The sequence below is a fragment of the Ahaetulla prasina genome, chromosome 8 (assembly GCF_028640845.1).
Source record: "Ahaetulla prasina isolate Xishuangbanna chromosome 8, ASM2864084v1, whole genome shotgun sequence".
Lineage (NCBI taxonomy): Eukaryota > Metazoa > Chordata > Lepidosauria > Squamata > Colubridae > Ahaetulla > Ahaetulla prasina.
This window is the reverse complement of record NC_080546.1, coordinates 44,744,306-44,761,019: the sequence shown is the minus strand read 5'-3', so window position 1 is coordinate 44,761,019 and position 16,714 is coordinate 44,744,306. Positions and strand designations below refer to the sequence as shown.

Sequence of the window (16,714 nt, the reverse complement as noted above, 5' to 3'; positions counted from 1 at the left end):
AACCACATGATTCACTTAAGAATTACAGTGATTTGCTTAATCCCTGAGGCATTTTTTTTTTGGTAAAATGGGGCACAATTTGTTTCGCTTAGCAATGGAAAATTTTGAGTCAGTTGTGGTTATAAATCAGGGATTACCTTTATTTTATGTTAGATTTTATTTATTATTCTTATAAATAACTCAAGATGGCAAATATACTTTACACTCCTTCCTCGTCCTATTTTTTCTACAACCAACAAACCTGTGAAATGAGTTGGGCTGAATGAGAGTGACTGGCCCAAAATTACACAGGCAACTGTGTCCTTTTTATTGTTAACAGTCTGATGGGTAAAAAAACATCAACACCCATGATAATAGTCTATTGCCCTTATTGAAGCTGAAAATTTCTGCAGCTTGCTATTGACCCAATTGTCTTACTAAAATTTAAAAAATTTCAAATAAATGAGTTGAATCTTTCTATTTATAAAGCAGCTGGAAGAGATTGGTATAACCAGCTAGACAATAATTTTATCATGTCAATTCTAAGAGCATGAATAGTTTTACCTAGGTGAGCATCTGTACATTCATCTGCTCAAATACTGCACAAGATTTCAACAGTCATTTCAGTCCAATGGGATTTATATTCAAACAAAGATTTATTTATCAAGAGAGTAATGCTAGATGCGGTTCTTTAAACCATGAATAATGCCACATCTTCATTGCAATTTGGTCCATAGATTTCTGGTTTCCTTCGTGTAGCATTATCTGGTACAATGTTAAATGTGAAGTTGTTTTTCTACATATAATGCTGATAAGAAGGAAAACAATACATCAGTCCTGAGTATGAAAAGTGGAAAAATTGGGGAGAAAAATACAGTTTTTTATTTACTGCTGGGCTTGTGATGATAGGTTTTTCATTTCCACAAGATTTCTTTTTAAACATTTTTCCCCTTTTGATTCCATTTGATAAAATATCCTAAGCTGCCATAGTTTCCCCCCCTTCTCATTATCATGTTCCTGTTGATGTTATTTATTTATTTATTTATTTATTTTATTTTGTCACAACAATATATGTAGGAATCATACAAAAGATTATATAGTATATAAACATATATGGGTAAATATAAGGAGGTATAAGCATATATATAGAAAGAAGAAAAGAAAAACAATAGGACAGGAACGGTAGGCACGTTTGTGCGCTTATGCACGCCCCTTATGGTCCTCTTAGGAATGGGGTGAGGTCAATAGTAGAAAGTTTTTGGATAAAGCTTTTAGGATTATGGGAAGAGACCACAGAGTCAGGTAAAGTGTTCCAAGCACTGATGATTCTGTTACAGAAGTCATATTTTCTGCAATCTAGATTAAAACGGTTGACATTAAGTTTAAATCTATTAGTTGCTCTAGTATTATTGCAATTAAAGCTGAAGTAGTCTTTAACCGGAAGGACATTACAATAGATGATTCTGTGAGTTAAGCTTAGGTCTTGTCGAAGGTGACGAGTTCCAAGTTTTCTAAGCCTAGGATTTCAAGTCTGGTGGGATAAAGTATTCTATTGTTTTCAGAGGAATGGAGAACTCTTCTTGTAAAATATTTCTGGACACGTTCAATTGTATTGATGTCAGAGATGTGGTGAGGGTTCCAAACAGGCGAGCTGTATTCTAGAATTGGTCTAGCAAATGTTTTATATGCTCTGGTTAATAGTGTGGTGTTTTTGGAAAAGAAACTACGCAAGATTAGGTTTACAACTCTTAGAGCTTTTTTTGCTATGTAATTGCAGTGGGCTTTGGCACTTAGATCATTTGACATGAAAACTCCAAGGTCAACATTATTAATCAACAAAGGAGAATATTTGTAGCTCAGGGTTGAAATTAGAGGCCCTTGCTGCTCTCTGACTTTTTATTACCCAAACTAGGTAAAATCATCAGTGCTAGTCAATGCAGAGAGGTTATTAATATTTTCTATGGGAACTTAAACAGACCTGTTGAGTAGAGGGACAGTTATATTTGGAACGCTCTCAAGCTGATCATTGTCTCTGCTCTTATAGAAGTAGATCCAAATAGTCTATGGCTGTTACAGTGTCCTTTGATGCATTAAAGTCAGAGCATTTTTTTAAAAGAAGGAATGTGCAGCAGACAATATATTGCACAATTCCTATATCCTCAGAAGTGTTACCGATTGCATTAGAAAATTCAGATGGGTACTTTTTTGTATTTATAATTATTTGTTCTCCTGACCTTTCCTTCTTTAGCTCTCAGTGACATAATGAAATTATATTTTCTAATAATAACAACAACAACAACAACAACAACAACAACAACAACAACAACAATAATAATACAAGTTATTTCAGCTTGAATATATTTCAAGGAGCCCCTAGTTTCACTCTATGCAGACATGTCATATTAAAAAAATCAGGACAATTTATTTCTGGGATTTGCTGACTGGTGATCCTGGAAACAACATTCTAAGGTTAATGAAATATTGAAGATTGACATTTCTATTCTGATAATCAAATCATGCTCATATATAAGTAGTCCTTGATTTATGATCATTTGTTTAGTGACTGTTCAAAGTTAAAATTATACTGAACAAAGTCCAGTCCATTCTTACAGGCTTCCTTATACTTACAATCTTTGCAGGAAAGCCCTGGTCACTCAATCAAAATTCAGTCACTTGGCAACTGGCACATATTTATAATGGTTGCATATTATCACCATTTATGACCTTCCAAGCTAGCTTCAGATAATCGAAGCCAATAGATGAAGCTGGATTCGATTAATCACTGCATAATTCACTTAACAACTGCAGTGATATATTAAACAACAGTGGTAAAGCAAGCTGCACAATTGGATGTGAGTCACTTGACAACACCTTGCTCAGGAATGGAAATTCTCATCCCAATTGTAGTCGTAAATCAAGGACTACCAGAACTACTTAACAAAATTATTCTGTTTCACTGCTCACCCAAACTCTTTTGTTCAATTGATTGGTAATATTTGATTGTGGTCTTCTCTGCTTTGGATGGGGAATATTTTCAGCATGAAAGCCACATCGCTTTTACCATAGGTATCACTTTTGGCAGCAGGTGGTATGATATTTATGTTCCTATCCAAACATAATATGTACATGTGTACATACCAGTAGTGGGTTTCAATTTCGTTCACTACTGGTTCGCTTGTGGCTGTGCGTGTGACGCTTCTCCGCATGCGCAGAGATGTCTGGGTGGGTGGGCGGAACCTCCCGCACCACTACTGGTTCGCTCAATCTGGGGAAAACCGGTAGCAACCCACCACTGGTACATACATATAGTACAGTATACACACACATACACATTTAGGCTATTTATAGACTTTTTGCATATTCCTAGAATTTTCTATCTTCATCACTCTAAAGATAGTAAAGTGCCCCTGAAGAGAGAAAAGATACTTAATAGGCTTTGCATGCTATTAGTTGACCAAGAATCTCTTTCTTCCATATATTGTTTAGAAAGGAAAGAACTACCCAGAGAGAAAATAATGATTTTCTTTCTGTATGAATATTTCTGTATTTTCTCATGCTTTAAGTACGAAGGAAAGGAATTGCTGTACAAATTTATTTTGTTATTTTTTTTATTTTTATTTATTTGTCACAACATCATATAAAAAGGATTATATAGTATATAAATATATATATGAGTAAATATTAGGAGGTATAAGCACCAATATATATATAGGAAGAAGAAAAGAAAAAACAAACAAACAATAGGACAGGAACAGTAGGCACGTTTGTGCGCTTATGCACGCCCCTTATGGTCCTCTTAGGAATGGGGTGAGGTCAATAATAGAAAGTTTTTGGCTGAAGCTTTTAGGATTATGGGAAGAGACCACAGAGTCAGGTAAAGTATTCCAAGCACTGATGATTCTGTTACAGAAGTCATATTTTCTGCAATCTAGATTAAAGCGGTTAACATTAAGTTTAAATCTGTTGGTTGCTCTTGTATTGTTGCAATTAAAGCTGAAGTAGTCTTTAACAGGAAGGACATTACAATAAATGATTCTATGAGTTAAACTTAGGTCTTGTCGAAGGCGACGGAGTTCCAAGTTTTCTAAGCCTAGGATTTCAAGTCTGGTGTGATAAGGTATTTTGTTGTTTTCAGAGGAGTGGAGAACTCTTCTTGTAAAATATTTCTGGACTCGCTCAATTGTATTGATGTCAGAGATGTGGTGAGGGTTCCAAACAGGCGAGCTGTATTCTAGAATTGGTCTAGCAAATGTTTTATATGCTCTGGTTAGTAGTGTAGTGTTTTTGGAAAAGAAGCTACGCAGGATTAGGTTTACAACTCTTAGAGCCTTTTTTGCTATGTAGTTACAGTGGGCTTTGACACTTAGATCATTTGATATAAAAACTCCAAGGTCTTTAACGGGGTGGGGGTCCTCTTTAAGGTAATGTCCATCAAGTATGTACTTAGTGTTTGGGTTCTTTTTTCCAATATGTAAGACTAAGCATTTGCTGGTTGAGATCTGGAGTTGCCAAGTTTTAGACCAAGTGGTTAGATGATCAAGGTCTTTTTGGATGATGGATGCATTGTCTGTGGTGTTAAATATACTGGGAGCATGGAACAGCATTGCAGAAATTTCCAAATACTTTTTTTGGATATGCCTCAGTAATCTCAAGCATCCCAGAAGTGACTCAAAAATCATCAGAAGAACAACAGTCGGGACCAGAAAACTGGTAAACCATGGACAGCAGGAGGAAGGTGTGATGCAGATGTTTTCTCCCTTGAGTTATTTGTAAAAATAATAAAGATGCGATACAAAGAAATAAAATGAATACCCAAAAGTAGCATGACCAATGGGGGAGTCTCATTGGACATTTTGAGAACCATCTTGGGCCAGGGATTTTATCCTTAAATATTTTTCTAGGTGAATTATATGCAAAGTATGTAGCAACATCAGAGCTTTGATTGTTGCCTGATTTCCCGCTTGTCATATTATTCCTTTCCTAATTGTATAATACTGAAAACAGAATAAAAGAGTTGGAAGGAACTTTGGAAGCCTTCTAGTTCAACCCTCTGCTTAGGCAGGAAACCCTACACCACTTCAGACAAATGGCTATCCAATCTCTTCTTAAAAACTTCCAGTGTTGGAGAATTCACAACTTCTCGAAGCAAGTTGCTCCACTGATTAATTGTTCTAATTGTCAGGAAATTTCTACTTAGTTCTAGGTTGCTTCTCTCCTTGATTAGTTTCCACCCACTGCTTCTTGTTCTACCCCCAGGTACTTTGGAGAATAGCTTGACTCCCTCTTCTTTGTGATAGCCCCTGAGATATTGGTACACTGCTATCATGTCACCCCTAGTCCTTCTTTTCATTAAACTAGACATACCCAGTTCCAGCAACCATTCTTTATATGTTTTAGCCTCCAGTCCCCTAATCATCTTTGTTCATTTCTCTGCACTCTTTCTAGTGTTTCCACATCTTTTTTACATCGTGGCAACCAAAACTGGATGTAGTATTCCAAGTGTGGCTTTACCAAGGCATTATAAAGTGATATTAACACTTCATGTGATCTTAATTCTATCCCTCCATTTATGCAGTCTAGAACTGTGTTGGCTTTTTTGGCAGCTGCTGCACAGTGTTGGCTCATATTTAAATGGTTGTCCACTAGGACTCCAAGATTCCTCTCACAGTTACTACTATTGAGTGAGGCACTACATATACTGTATCTGTGCATTTTGTTTTTCTTGCCTAAATGTGGAATCTTACTTTTTTCACCATTGAATTTCATTTTGCTAGATAGTGCCCAATGTTCAAGTCTGTCAAGATCCTTCTGTATCTTAAGCCTATCTTCCGGAGCATTGGCTATTCCTGCTAGCTTGGTGTCGACTGCAAATTTGATGAGTTCTCCATCTATCCCCTCATCCAAATCATTGATGATGTTGAAGAGTACTGGGTCTAAAACAAAATAAAACAGATTCCCTTCAGTCTATATAGTGATTTTTTTCCCCATGGAGAATCTTTCTTTTATGATTTCCTACTTTCTGCCTTTTTTGTTATATTTGTTACTTGGTTTTGTTATACATGTCCTTTGTTTTGGTATACATGTTCTCCTTTTTCTTTTGCCTTCAACCTCTGTTTCTTTCCACTGTGATATCTGCTGAATCCTTTAATTTTAGTTATTACCCTGTTGCCTCAGTAATACCCGCTTTCTCAACTTAGTTATCTTGCTATATAGAATATCTGAGGTTTTCTCTGTATGAAAAGAACTCTGCCTTCTTGTGGTATGGGAAAAATAAAATACATGAAATACTTTCAAAGACATTATATTAGGAATGCATTATTGTTAGTGTCAGAGAAAATCAGAGAACAAGATTACTTGAGGATACCTGTTTGGCTTTCAACAATGGAAGTACTGATTCACCCAAATGTTATTAACATGGAAAATATTGTTTGGTTCAAAGATATATTGAATGAAAAGGGGGAACTCAAAAGTAAACAAGAATTGAACAATCAAGGGATTGATATGGTATGGTACTCACAAGTGCAGATACATTCTTGATATGAGAAAGATGTTAAACTATATGTTTTTTATAAAGAATTAACAGAATTAGACAAGATATTAACAGGGCAGAAGAAAAATGGATAAAGTGTACTGCTACTTATTAGGCATTAAACTGGAAAATGAACAAGTGAAGAGGACAATGATAGTATCTGCAAAAAACTTTGGTTATACAATAGATAAATGGCAGAAACTGTGGGATTGGAACTATAAATTAACAATGCCAACTGCATACAAAGAACATTTGTATTAGATATTTTATAGATGGCAATTAGCACCAGCGAGGTTGGCAAAGATGTTTAAAGATAAGTTGGCTAAATGCTGGAAGTGCTACCAGATATCTGGGTCATATTATCATATGTGGCAGACATGTTTAATGCAAAAAAATATTGGACAAGAATACATACATAGCTGGAAAAAATTATAAAGCCGTATATTGATTTAAAGCCAGAAATATTCTTGTTGGGGATTTTACCTGAAACATTTAGTAAGGAGAATGCATATTCAATTATTCATATATTAACTGCAGCTAGAATTTTATTTGCTCAAAATTGGAAAAGTGAAGCGATCCCCACAGATGAGAATGTGATCAGGAAAATATTAGAATGGCAGAAATGAATAGATTAATACTTGCAATTAAGGAGAAAGAACAAACTATTGGTTAATGGTTAAATAACAAATATGGAAATTAGAAAAAGGGAAACAAAATAAAAAGATTAGTGAAATAACAAAGATATGTTAAGAGAGAGAAGTAAATATTATGATTATTCTGTTTAATATTATCATTTTAATATTATACAATCAATGCTAATGTAATGAATATTTTTGTAAATCTTGATTATCATTTTACAAAGATATTTGTACCTGTTTAATTGAAGATGGAATTATTATATATATATATATATATATATATTAAAAAAGAACTCTCTTACACATAGGTTAGATAAAGTTGTGCTTAATATAGCATTTCTTACTGACAGCTTAAATTTGTTTGCATAGAACATTATTTTCCTGTTTTCTATTTCGTAAAAGAGCATTCGTATTTGTGATAACATATCTGCACATCTACATTTTATAACAGCACCGCACAGCTAAGGCACAATGCTCTTTTTTTGCAATGATCACAAAATACCCTTATTGTGTCTAATAGATCTCAAGTTATTACCAATACATAAATAGATATATGCTGTAGGTGTGGACTACTGACCAGAAGAAGATATCTCTGGGTTGAGATGTCATACATATCTAAAGTCTATAGAGAAAGAATGCTGAAATAATTTCCAAACCATTGAAAAGTGACAGCTCTATGAAGTGAAAGGGCTTTCTAACATTCACATTCAGGCACACGTGCCCAGTCAAGTTATTTATACTTTTATCGCATTTTAACTCCAACCAACACAGATGGTTCAAGCAGCTTGAAAGAGTGTAACAGCATAAAAAACTATGAGTCAGACTCCAAAGCTACTGTTGCTGAAGTCGCCAGTCCTTTTGCATATTTATGAAAATAAATCTGTTTCTGAAACCGTCGGACAAATAAAAATTACACTGGAAACTGACTAAAGCAGTGAGGAACATATGCTTGGATTTTCTAGCCAAGACTTCATAATCAAGTTTAACAAAACAAACTTCAACACAAAATTTTGTGCCTTGGGGGCAAGGGGAATGTGACAAGAAGTGTTGTCAGCCTAAAATCTGCTGTTATAAACAGCCCTTCCCAGGATATATTCCATCTGTGCTTAATAGAAGTTGCTTTGCCATCCAATGTATTTTCTATTAGATTTGTAGAATAATATACTGAGGATTATGCAATGTTCTTAGGATATACAGATGTAACTGAATATCTTGCGTTGGCTGTTTTTAATCAGGATTAAAATTTGTTAGCCATATCTATAGTACATAATTATGAATCAGGCGTCAAAAATGACAGGAAAAAGATTTTAGAAAAAGGGAGAAAGAAGACTATATTCAGGACTTTTTAAAAGTTACTCTATTATGGATATTATCCTGAGCTTCATTGAAAGTAAGCTGATCAGCTATACAATGATGAGATTTGGAAGCGAACAGAAAACAGCACTCAGAACTTAACTGTGTACTGACTTTGCATCCATTTTATAGTTTCATTTTTCAGTTTAGTGCACCAATAAGTATCCAAATGATATTTTCAGAGGGTTGTTTTATTCTAACCAATTGTGAGTGCGTTTCCCAAGTTACCTGAAGCAGTCTTTAAAACTACATTTGTTATATCATCCTTGCAAAACAAAATTTGAGTTACTTACGTTCAGAACGAACTGTGAGCAGATGCTCAGGGTCTCCTGCTGATAATCCAGAAGAACAAATTTTCTATAAGAGAAGAAAGTCAGAAAATAAATAGTTAATTAACTCCATTTACTAACTACCCCAGGACTGCAGCAACATACTGTAAGGACATAACTCATCTTTTTGTTATGTTTCCCTTTGTTTTCATGGGGCTCTCACTTGAATTATATTTTTCTTAGTATTCAGTGATCTTGTTCCATTTTGACTGAATGAACGAATCATTAAATAAACATCAAACTTAATTAGAAAGACCTATTTTTTTCACTTTTTAGCTATCTAACACATTTTTCCTTCTTTTTGGCTTGAGCAACATTAGACATAGTGTTCCAGAAAAAGCTAACAAAATATTCATAAAGTAATGCATTTATCCAAATTTAGCGATTCAGAGCTATTTCCTTTGTAGAGAGCAGTTCCCTTTTTGGAATGAAAATGAAAACTGGTTAGAAAAACTTTTATTACTATTCTGAGCAAATATAAAGTGTCTTTTTATTTTGTTTAGCAAAATAAAATATATTTTTAGATAAATGTACTAAAACAAAAAGGATAACAAAAAAAGCTGATTGTAAATGTTGGTATGGTTTATGTTGCATCTGAATGCTATTTTTATGGCAACTTTTTAATTTAAAGAATTTTTCATCAGTCTCTGATAACTGGAATGCACTACCTGACTCTGTGACTTCTTCCCCAAACCCCCAAAACTTTAACCTTAGACTGTCTACTGTTGACCTCACCCCATTCCTAAGAGGTCTGTAAGCTTAAGCGCACCAACGTGCCTACTGTCCCTGTCCTAATGTCCCTTTTTACTCCTATCCATTTCATGTAGTCATAATCATGTTTATACTTTTATCTGTTATCTTATATATGCTTGACAAATAAATAAATTAAAAAAAATAAAAAATAAACTAAACTTTATCACTTTTAGCACGGCAGAGTCAGTAATGTCAAAATGGAGTCAGTCACACACATGCTAGAAGAGGCAGGCATTGATTGTGCAAAATTTCCATGCAAGGTGGTTTTATTGATTGCCCTCAGGCATACCCTTGGGCAAGCAGGCTGCACCCACTCTTCTTCCTCAACATCCTATCTTCCAGGTAGTGATGGGTCTATCCAAAGCGAGTGATGTATATTGCAAATGCACACATTTGAGTGTGTCATTGTTGGCCCTTCCCATAATGAGGAAGGAGGATGGGTTCAGGCTGGATGAAGAACTTGACAACAGTTCTGCAGAACTTTCTATCCTGTGTGTATCATTACAGGTAGTCCTTGACTTACAATAGTTCATTTAGTGACTGTTCGAAGTTACAATGGCACTGAAAAAAGTGACTTATGACCATTTTTCACACTTATGACCATTGTGACATCCCCATGGTCACGTGATCAAAATTCAGATCCTTGGTGACTGGTTCCTATTTATGACGGTTGCAGTGTCCCAGAATCATACGATCTCCCCCCCACCAAACCTTCTGACAAGCAAAGTCAATGGGGAAACCAGATTCAGTTAACAACTATGCTATTAATTTAACAACTGCAGTGATTCACTTAACAAATGTGGTAAGAAAAGTCGTAAAATGGGGCAAAACTCACTTAACAATTTTCTCATTTAGCAACATAAATTTTGGGCCCGGCTGTGTTTTTAAGTTGAGGACTACCTGTATAGCCAAATGGTCATACATAAATATTTTATTATTTTATTAAGTGGATAAAAGACTGAAAGGAAATTAAAAAGAAGAGGAAAATTTATAGTTTCAATACTTGAGATGTTTGGATGATTGACACAGAATCATGAAGTACTGGTGATCTGGAAAGACATGTCCTTGAATAACCTTCAGATTTGTGATATATAGTATTTCACATTTCTGCCAGAAAATTAACCATGGTATAGTCTCTTTCATTTTTTCCTCTCACATAAATAAACTTGGGATATATGCTGGTAGAAAGAAGACAGATTAAATGGTCTAACATTCTCACATGAGTTTCCCTGGGTTTTCTATGTCCAGACTTGAAAGCAAGAGACCATAAGTTCAAGTTCTGCCTTACCCATGAAAACCAGCAGAGTGACTTTTGGTCAGTCACCCTTTTTCAGCACAGTTCACCTTACAGGATTGTTGCTGTGAGGAAAATATGAGGAAGAAAGTATGTTGGGTATGCTCGACGTCTTGAGTTATTTGTTATTTGTAAAAAATAATGCAGGAAACAAACAAACAATAAAACAAACAAATAAACCCAGCAGCTGGCTCTGTGGATTTTATTAGGGATTTCTATTTGGATACCTTTATAGAAACAAAGCTGAATTCCTGTGATTTCATGTTTTTTAAAAAAAACCTTTTTCTTGTTTGGCAAAAATATATTGAATATTTGCTACCTTGAGCCATGGTGGCGCAGTGATTAAAATGCAGTATTGTAACTAATTCAGCTCACTGCCAGGAGTTTGATCCTCAAGGTTGACTCATCCTTCCGAGATCTGTAAAATGAGGGCCGAAATTGTTGGGACAATATGCTGACTCTGTAAACTGCTTAGAGAGGGCTGTAAAGCACTATAAAGCGGTATATTAATCTAGGTCCATGATGGCGAACTTATGGCACAGATGCCACAGGTGGCATGCGGAGCCATATCTGTGAGCACATGAACATTGCCCTAGCTCAGCTCCAGCGCGCATGCACATGCCGGCCAGCTGATTTTTGGGCTTTCCGGTCCCATTGGAAGTCGAGAAATGGGCTATTTCCGGCCTCCAGGGGGGTGGGAAGGCCATTTTCGCCGTCCCCAGGCTCCAAGAAATCCTCTAGAGCCTGGGAAGGGCAAAAAATGGGCCTACTGGGCCCACTGGTAACCATTTTTGCCGTCACATGCCAAAAGACCAGGGGGGCAAGCGGCATTGAAATATGGGTGTGGGCACGTGCACGCATGACCTCCCCGTGCTCCCCCCACTTTTGGCACGCGATGGCAAAAAGGTTAGCTATCACTGGTCTAGGTGCTATTGCTATTTTGCTATTTTGATTCTTTTCTATGAATTTAGAGTGATTCAGAAAGCAAAATTTTCTAATATAAATTAGGTGACCTCCACTTACATATGCTCTCTTTCTTGACTTAGATGATATTCACAGGATTGTTGCTTGGTAAATGCTAGAAGAAGAGAAAGACTGCTATCAGCATGGTCTGAGTGAGTGAATTCTGTTGTGTGTTTCACTACTCATCACTAATTACTTTGAAAATCTACTATGTCTCTTTTAAAAATCCATATTATGTTACAAATCTTTTAGATCAATAAAGCTAAATATAAAGTACATTTGTAATACTATATCTTAGTATATCTTGTAATTCTCTACTTAGAAGTAGAAAATTTATCCGTGGTTACTCATTATTCCAATCTTGTACCATGTTTCTGAAAGACTTGTGGAATATTGAAGATTTCTGGCTTTATTAAACTTGTATCAAAATTTTATATAAAGTTTTACATAAATATTGCACCTGTGGAAATATTTATCAAATTTATTTGCCTCTCATCATGGAGTTCAAGGTGACTCTGAGGGGCTTACAACAAGATAAAACACACAAAAATTCAAGAGTTATAAATTTAAAGAAACTCTGATTAAAATTTAAAAATTAAAACTAAAAAATAAAGATTTGGAAGGGAGACTGGGCCTTCTCTATTACTGTGGTGTACCAACCAACTCCAGCCACCAGTTTCTCCTTCAGGTATATAATATAGGTTAACACTTGATTAGTATGGAAAATGGTAAGCAGTATGTTGTTTTTACAAGCCTATAAACCATAATCCAGTCAAGGTGGTTTTACTAGGTATTTTCCAGACTAACTTTGAAATATAACCTTATTGTGAATTTCAGTAGGATCAATATGATCCAATTATTTTCCAGTTTTATTTCTAGTTGAAATAACTGCTAAATCAATGATTAGTTCTTGTGACATTGAATATAAATTTATATTATACAAATTTATGAATATGTATATATAAGTAAATATTCTTCTTCAAAAATAATCTTCTACTGGGCACAGGGATTATGAAAATAATGTGAAATATTACAAACCTGTTTGGCTATATACCTTGACTTTTACACTTTAAGTGAAGATATGCAAAAACAGTACATTCGGTCCAACACTGATTCTATGCTGTAAGGAAATTCTTGATTTAAACAGTCAGTCAAGCAGCATCAGTATCTCCCTCAAGATATGTTTTCAACCCTTTCATTATTCACTTTTGTTGCCTGTGTTCACCCTGTTTCATTTCCTATTTTTCAAAATGTAGTTATCAAATTTCTACACTTTCTACCTCAGTGGATAAAGAAAGTTTAAGTGACACTGAGTGGTTTACAAACAAAAGCCAAAAAGGCATATAAAATAAAAATAGATGAAAACAAAGTTAAAAACAGGAGTAAAGGTAAGTTAAAAAGTTAAAAAGGTAGATAGAACTCCTCAAGACATGAACCACCCCAATATTACTCTTAGATCCTCATGCCAGTTGACTGAGCCATCTTGAGCCATCTTGAGACTCTTCTGAAAGACCAGCAAAGTGGGATCCACCTCACCACTTGGGGCAAAAATTTGCATATGGTGTGGCCAGAACAGATAAGGCTTTCTTCCTAGACTCCACCAATTGAAATTTTGTGATCAACAGGGTCCACGATATATCCTCCCTGTCTGACCAGATGGGATGGGTTGATTTAATTAGGACAAAATATTTCCTCATGTGATCTGGTTCCATGACATGTAAACACCTTGAAATGGACCCAGAAACAAACTGCCTCCCAATACAATTCATGTAGCAGAAGTGTTACATATGCAACTTTAGGACACCCCCCCAAGACTCATGCCACTGAATTCTGCATCAGCTACAGTTGCTGGATACTCTTCAAGGGTAGCCCCATGTAGAGTACATTTCAGTAGTCCATATGGGGAATGACCACGGCAGAATGAAAGAAGATCTTGATCCAAGAAGAGACATAACTGGTACATAACACAAATATGGGCAAACGCCTCCTAGCCACAATTGCCGTTTGCTCCTTGAGTTATGTATCCAGGAGACTTCCAGATTACATATTGAATCCATCTGGGGCAGTGTAACTCCACCCAAGATCAAAACTATTAAACACCAGATACTGAACAGATCCTTACCCACAGCCACTCCATCTTACCAAAGTTCCATTGAAGCCTGTTGTTCCCCATCCATTTAATAAAAGTATGCTAAAATGTGAGGTTCTCTTAAATGTGGGGGACCTGGACAATTATCCCATATATTTATTCATAATTCCATCACTGATGAGTTCTAAGCATCACAAATTATATTTGAAATCTCAGAATGACACCAACTTCTGAAATCCCCAAGTTAGATTAGAACAGAAAGACCCTCAACTAGGGGTGAAATCTATTTTTTTTGCTACCAGTCCTGTGGGCGTGGCTTGGTGGGCGTGCCTTGGTGGTCATGTGACAGGGTGGGTGTGGCCAACTTATAAAATGTGGTGAAACTTGCTTAGCAACCAAAATTTGGGGCACAATTGTGGTCATAAGCTTCCTTCCTTCCTTCCTTCCTTCCTTCCTTCCTTCCTTCCTTCCTTCCTTCCTTCCTTCCTTCCTTTCTTATCTTGTCTCTCTCTCTCCCTTCCTCTTTCTTTCTTTCTCTTTCTTTCTTTCTTTCTCTCTGTCTCTTACTCTTTCTCACACACACAAACACACACACACACACAAAACCTGGTCTCAACAGAGCCTTCCCGTGGAGTTTTCTTGCCGGGATGCTCCTGGCAGCAACAACATTGGCAGCAGCAAAGCTTGCCTGGGTTTCCCCGCCATCCCAGAACTGTGCTCTGCCAGGGAGTTTTCTCCATGTGGAGGATCCCGGCAGCAGCGTCGGTGGCGGCAGAGCTTGCCTGGGCTCTCCTGCCATCCCGGAACTGTGCTGCGCCGGGGAATATTCCCACGTGGATTCTCCCGGCAGCAGTGGCGGTGGCAGCAGAGCTTGCCTGGGCTCCCACGCCATCCCGGAACTGTGCTGTGCCAGGGAGTTTTCCTGTACGGCCATGGTGCCAATGGCGGCGGCAGCAGCAGCAGAGCACACCCTGCCCTTCAGGGACCCGAAGGTGTGGCCCGGCCCAAAGCGGTGCGTTCTCCATCATGGGCTGGATGCGGGGGGGGGGGAAGGGAAGTGGGCGGCAGTCAGCCAAGGGCCCAGTGAACCCAAGTGCAAAAGCCGAGTGTGCCACGCCCAAAAGGCAAGCAAGCCTTGCAGGTCTCCCCTGAGGCCGAGCACAGTGGGTCTCCCTCCCCCTCCACTGCCAGCATTGGCTTACCTTCTAAATCCTCTCCCTGCAGCCGTGCCATGCTTTCCTCAGTTTCTGCTTTCCACGTGGCCTTCTGCTTGCCTGCCTTCACACATGGCTGCGAGCTGCAAATTGGTTCGGGGGCGTGGCCAGCCAGAGATTGCTGATGGTTCTCCGAACCAGCCCCAATCTCCGCTACCTATACACCTGATCTGGTCTGATCTGGTAGCATTTCAGCCCTGCCCTCAACCCAGGGGTGGGTTCTACTTACCTTTACTACCAGTTTGCATTGTGCCTGTGCGCTCTTCTGCACATGTGCACAAGCTTCTGCAGAGCCTCCTGACAGTTTTACTACCGGTTCTATAGAACTGGTCTGAACTGGGGGCAACCCACCACTCCCTCAAATGATAAAAGAATAAATGTAACTACAAAACTCAGAAAAATAATTAAAATAATTAACACAGATTAGAAAGAAACCCAAAGGTTGCAGAATAAAAGGAAATAAAGAGGCACAGTAACATCCAAGTGCTGTACTGTTAATCCTGAACCACATCATATATCAGTTCACTAGGAATGGTAAATGCTGGATTGATATTCCATAGTTTTGCCTTAAAAAGCAAAAAACAAACAAGCAAAAACAAACAAGAAATATCAAATTCTTGCTGAATGAATGTAAATGAGGGATCACAAAGATCTGAACAAAACAAAGGAAATTCAATTCAAATCTTTATTGTCAGTGCACAACATGTGCAGTGAGATTGGTTGAGCTCCCTCAGTGCACCTCCCCAACACAATACAACTCGCAGTGGAGATAGAAAATCCCTAACCCAATAAATCAAATTAACAAAACATCCAGTCCTATTTCACCAGTGTGAACATGTTACACATTTCGCCCGCCCTGCAGTCTATCACACTATATAGTTATTTCTCATTCAGGAGTCTGACAAGATAAAAACTGTTCTTCAGCCTGTTTGTACGGGTGGCTATACTTCTATATCTCCTTCCCGATGGTAGGAGGGTAAAGAAGTGATGACCAGGGTGAGAGTCATCCCTGAGAATTTTCCTCACTCTTGTAAGGCAGCGATCCCTAGCGATCTCATCTAGTGGTATCAGGACAGCGTCTTGTAAGAATTAGGAAAGGAAATAAATTATTGGACCAACATTGAATCTGAGCCTTGAAATACTGTACTAAAATAAAAAAAAATATTTCTCTGAGAAAGAGACAGACTACAACAATCAGTGTCTTTAGCTAAGAATATGGCTGCAATAGTAATTTTAAGGGCCTGAGCGCATAGTCTGACTTCTAAGATATTTGAAAGAATAATGGTGAAAAGCGCAGAAAGAGATATGTGTGATTCTAACATGAAGTTTGTTCATATCATTCTATTAATTGCTTCACTCACAAGTGAAGTATCCTAGATGTTCCTCAAAGCCATGAGGCAGCCATAACTGTTTAAAGGTTTTGTGTAGCTGCATCAGACTGTTCCAATGATTCTTGGGCATCTGTAACAAAAAGGTAACAAAGGTGTTTTGATTAAAATAAGTAATGGACACCAACATTGTTCAGAACAATAGCTGATATATTTTTATATAATGTTCAGAAGGGAGGCTAAAG

General features: G+C 37.2%; 1 long non-coding RNA gene across 1 annotated transcript in view; it reads right to left on the bottom strand.

Moving 5' to 3' along the window:
* Positions 1 to 8,845, bottom strand: part of LOC131203154 (uncharacterized) — a 47,618-nt gene extending 38,773 nt beyond the window's left edge. The window contains exon 1 of the long non-coding RNA XR_009156316.1: positions 8,793 to 8,845. This is a non-coding gene — a long non-coding RNA (uncharacterized LOC131203154). The remainder of the gene's footprint in view (positions 1 to 8,792) is intronic.
* Positions 8,846 to 16,714: the final 7,869 nt, after the last annotated feature.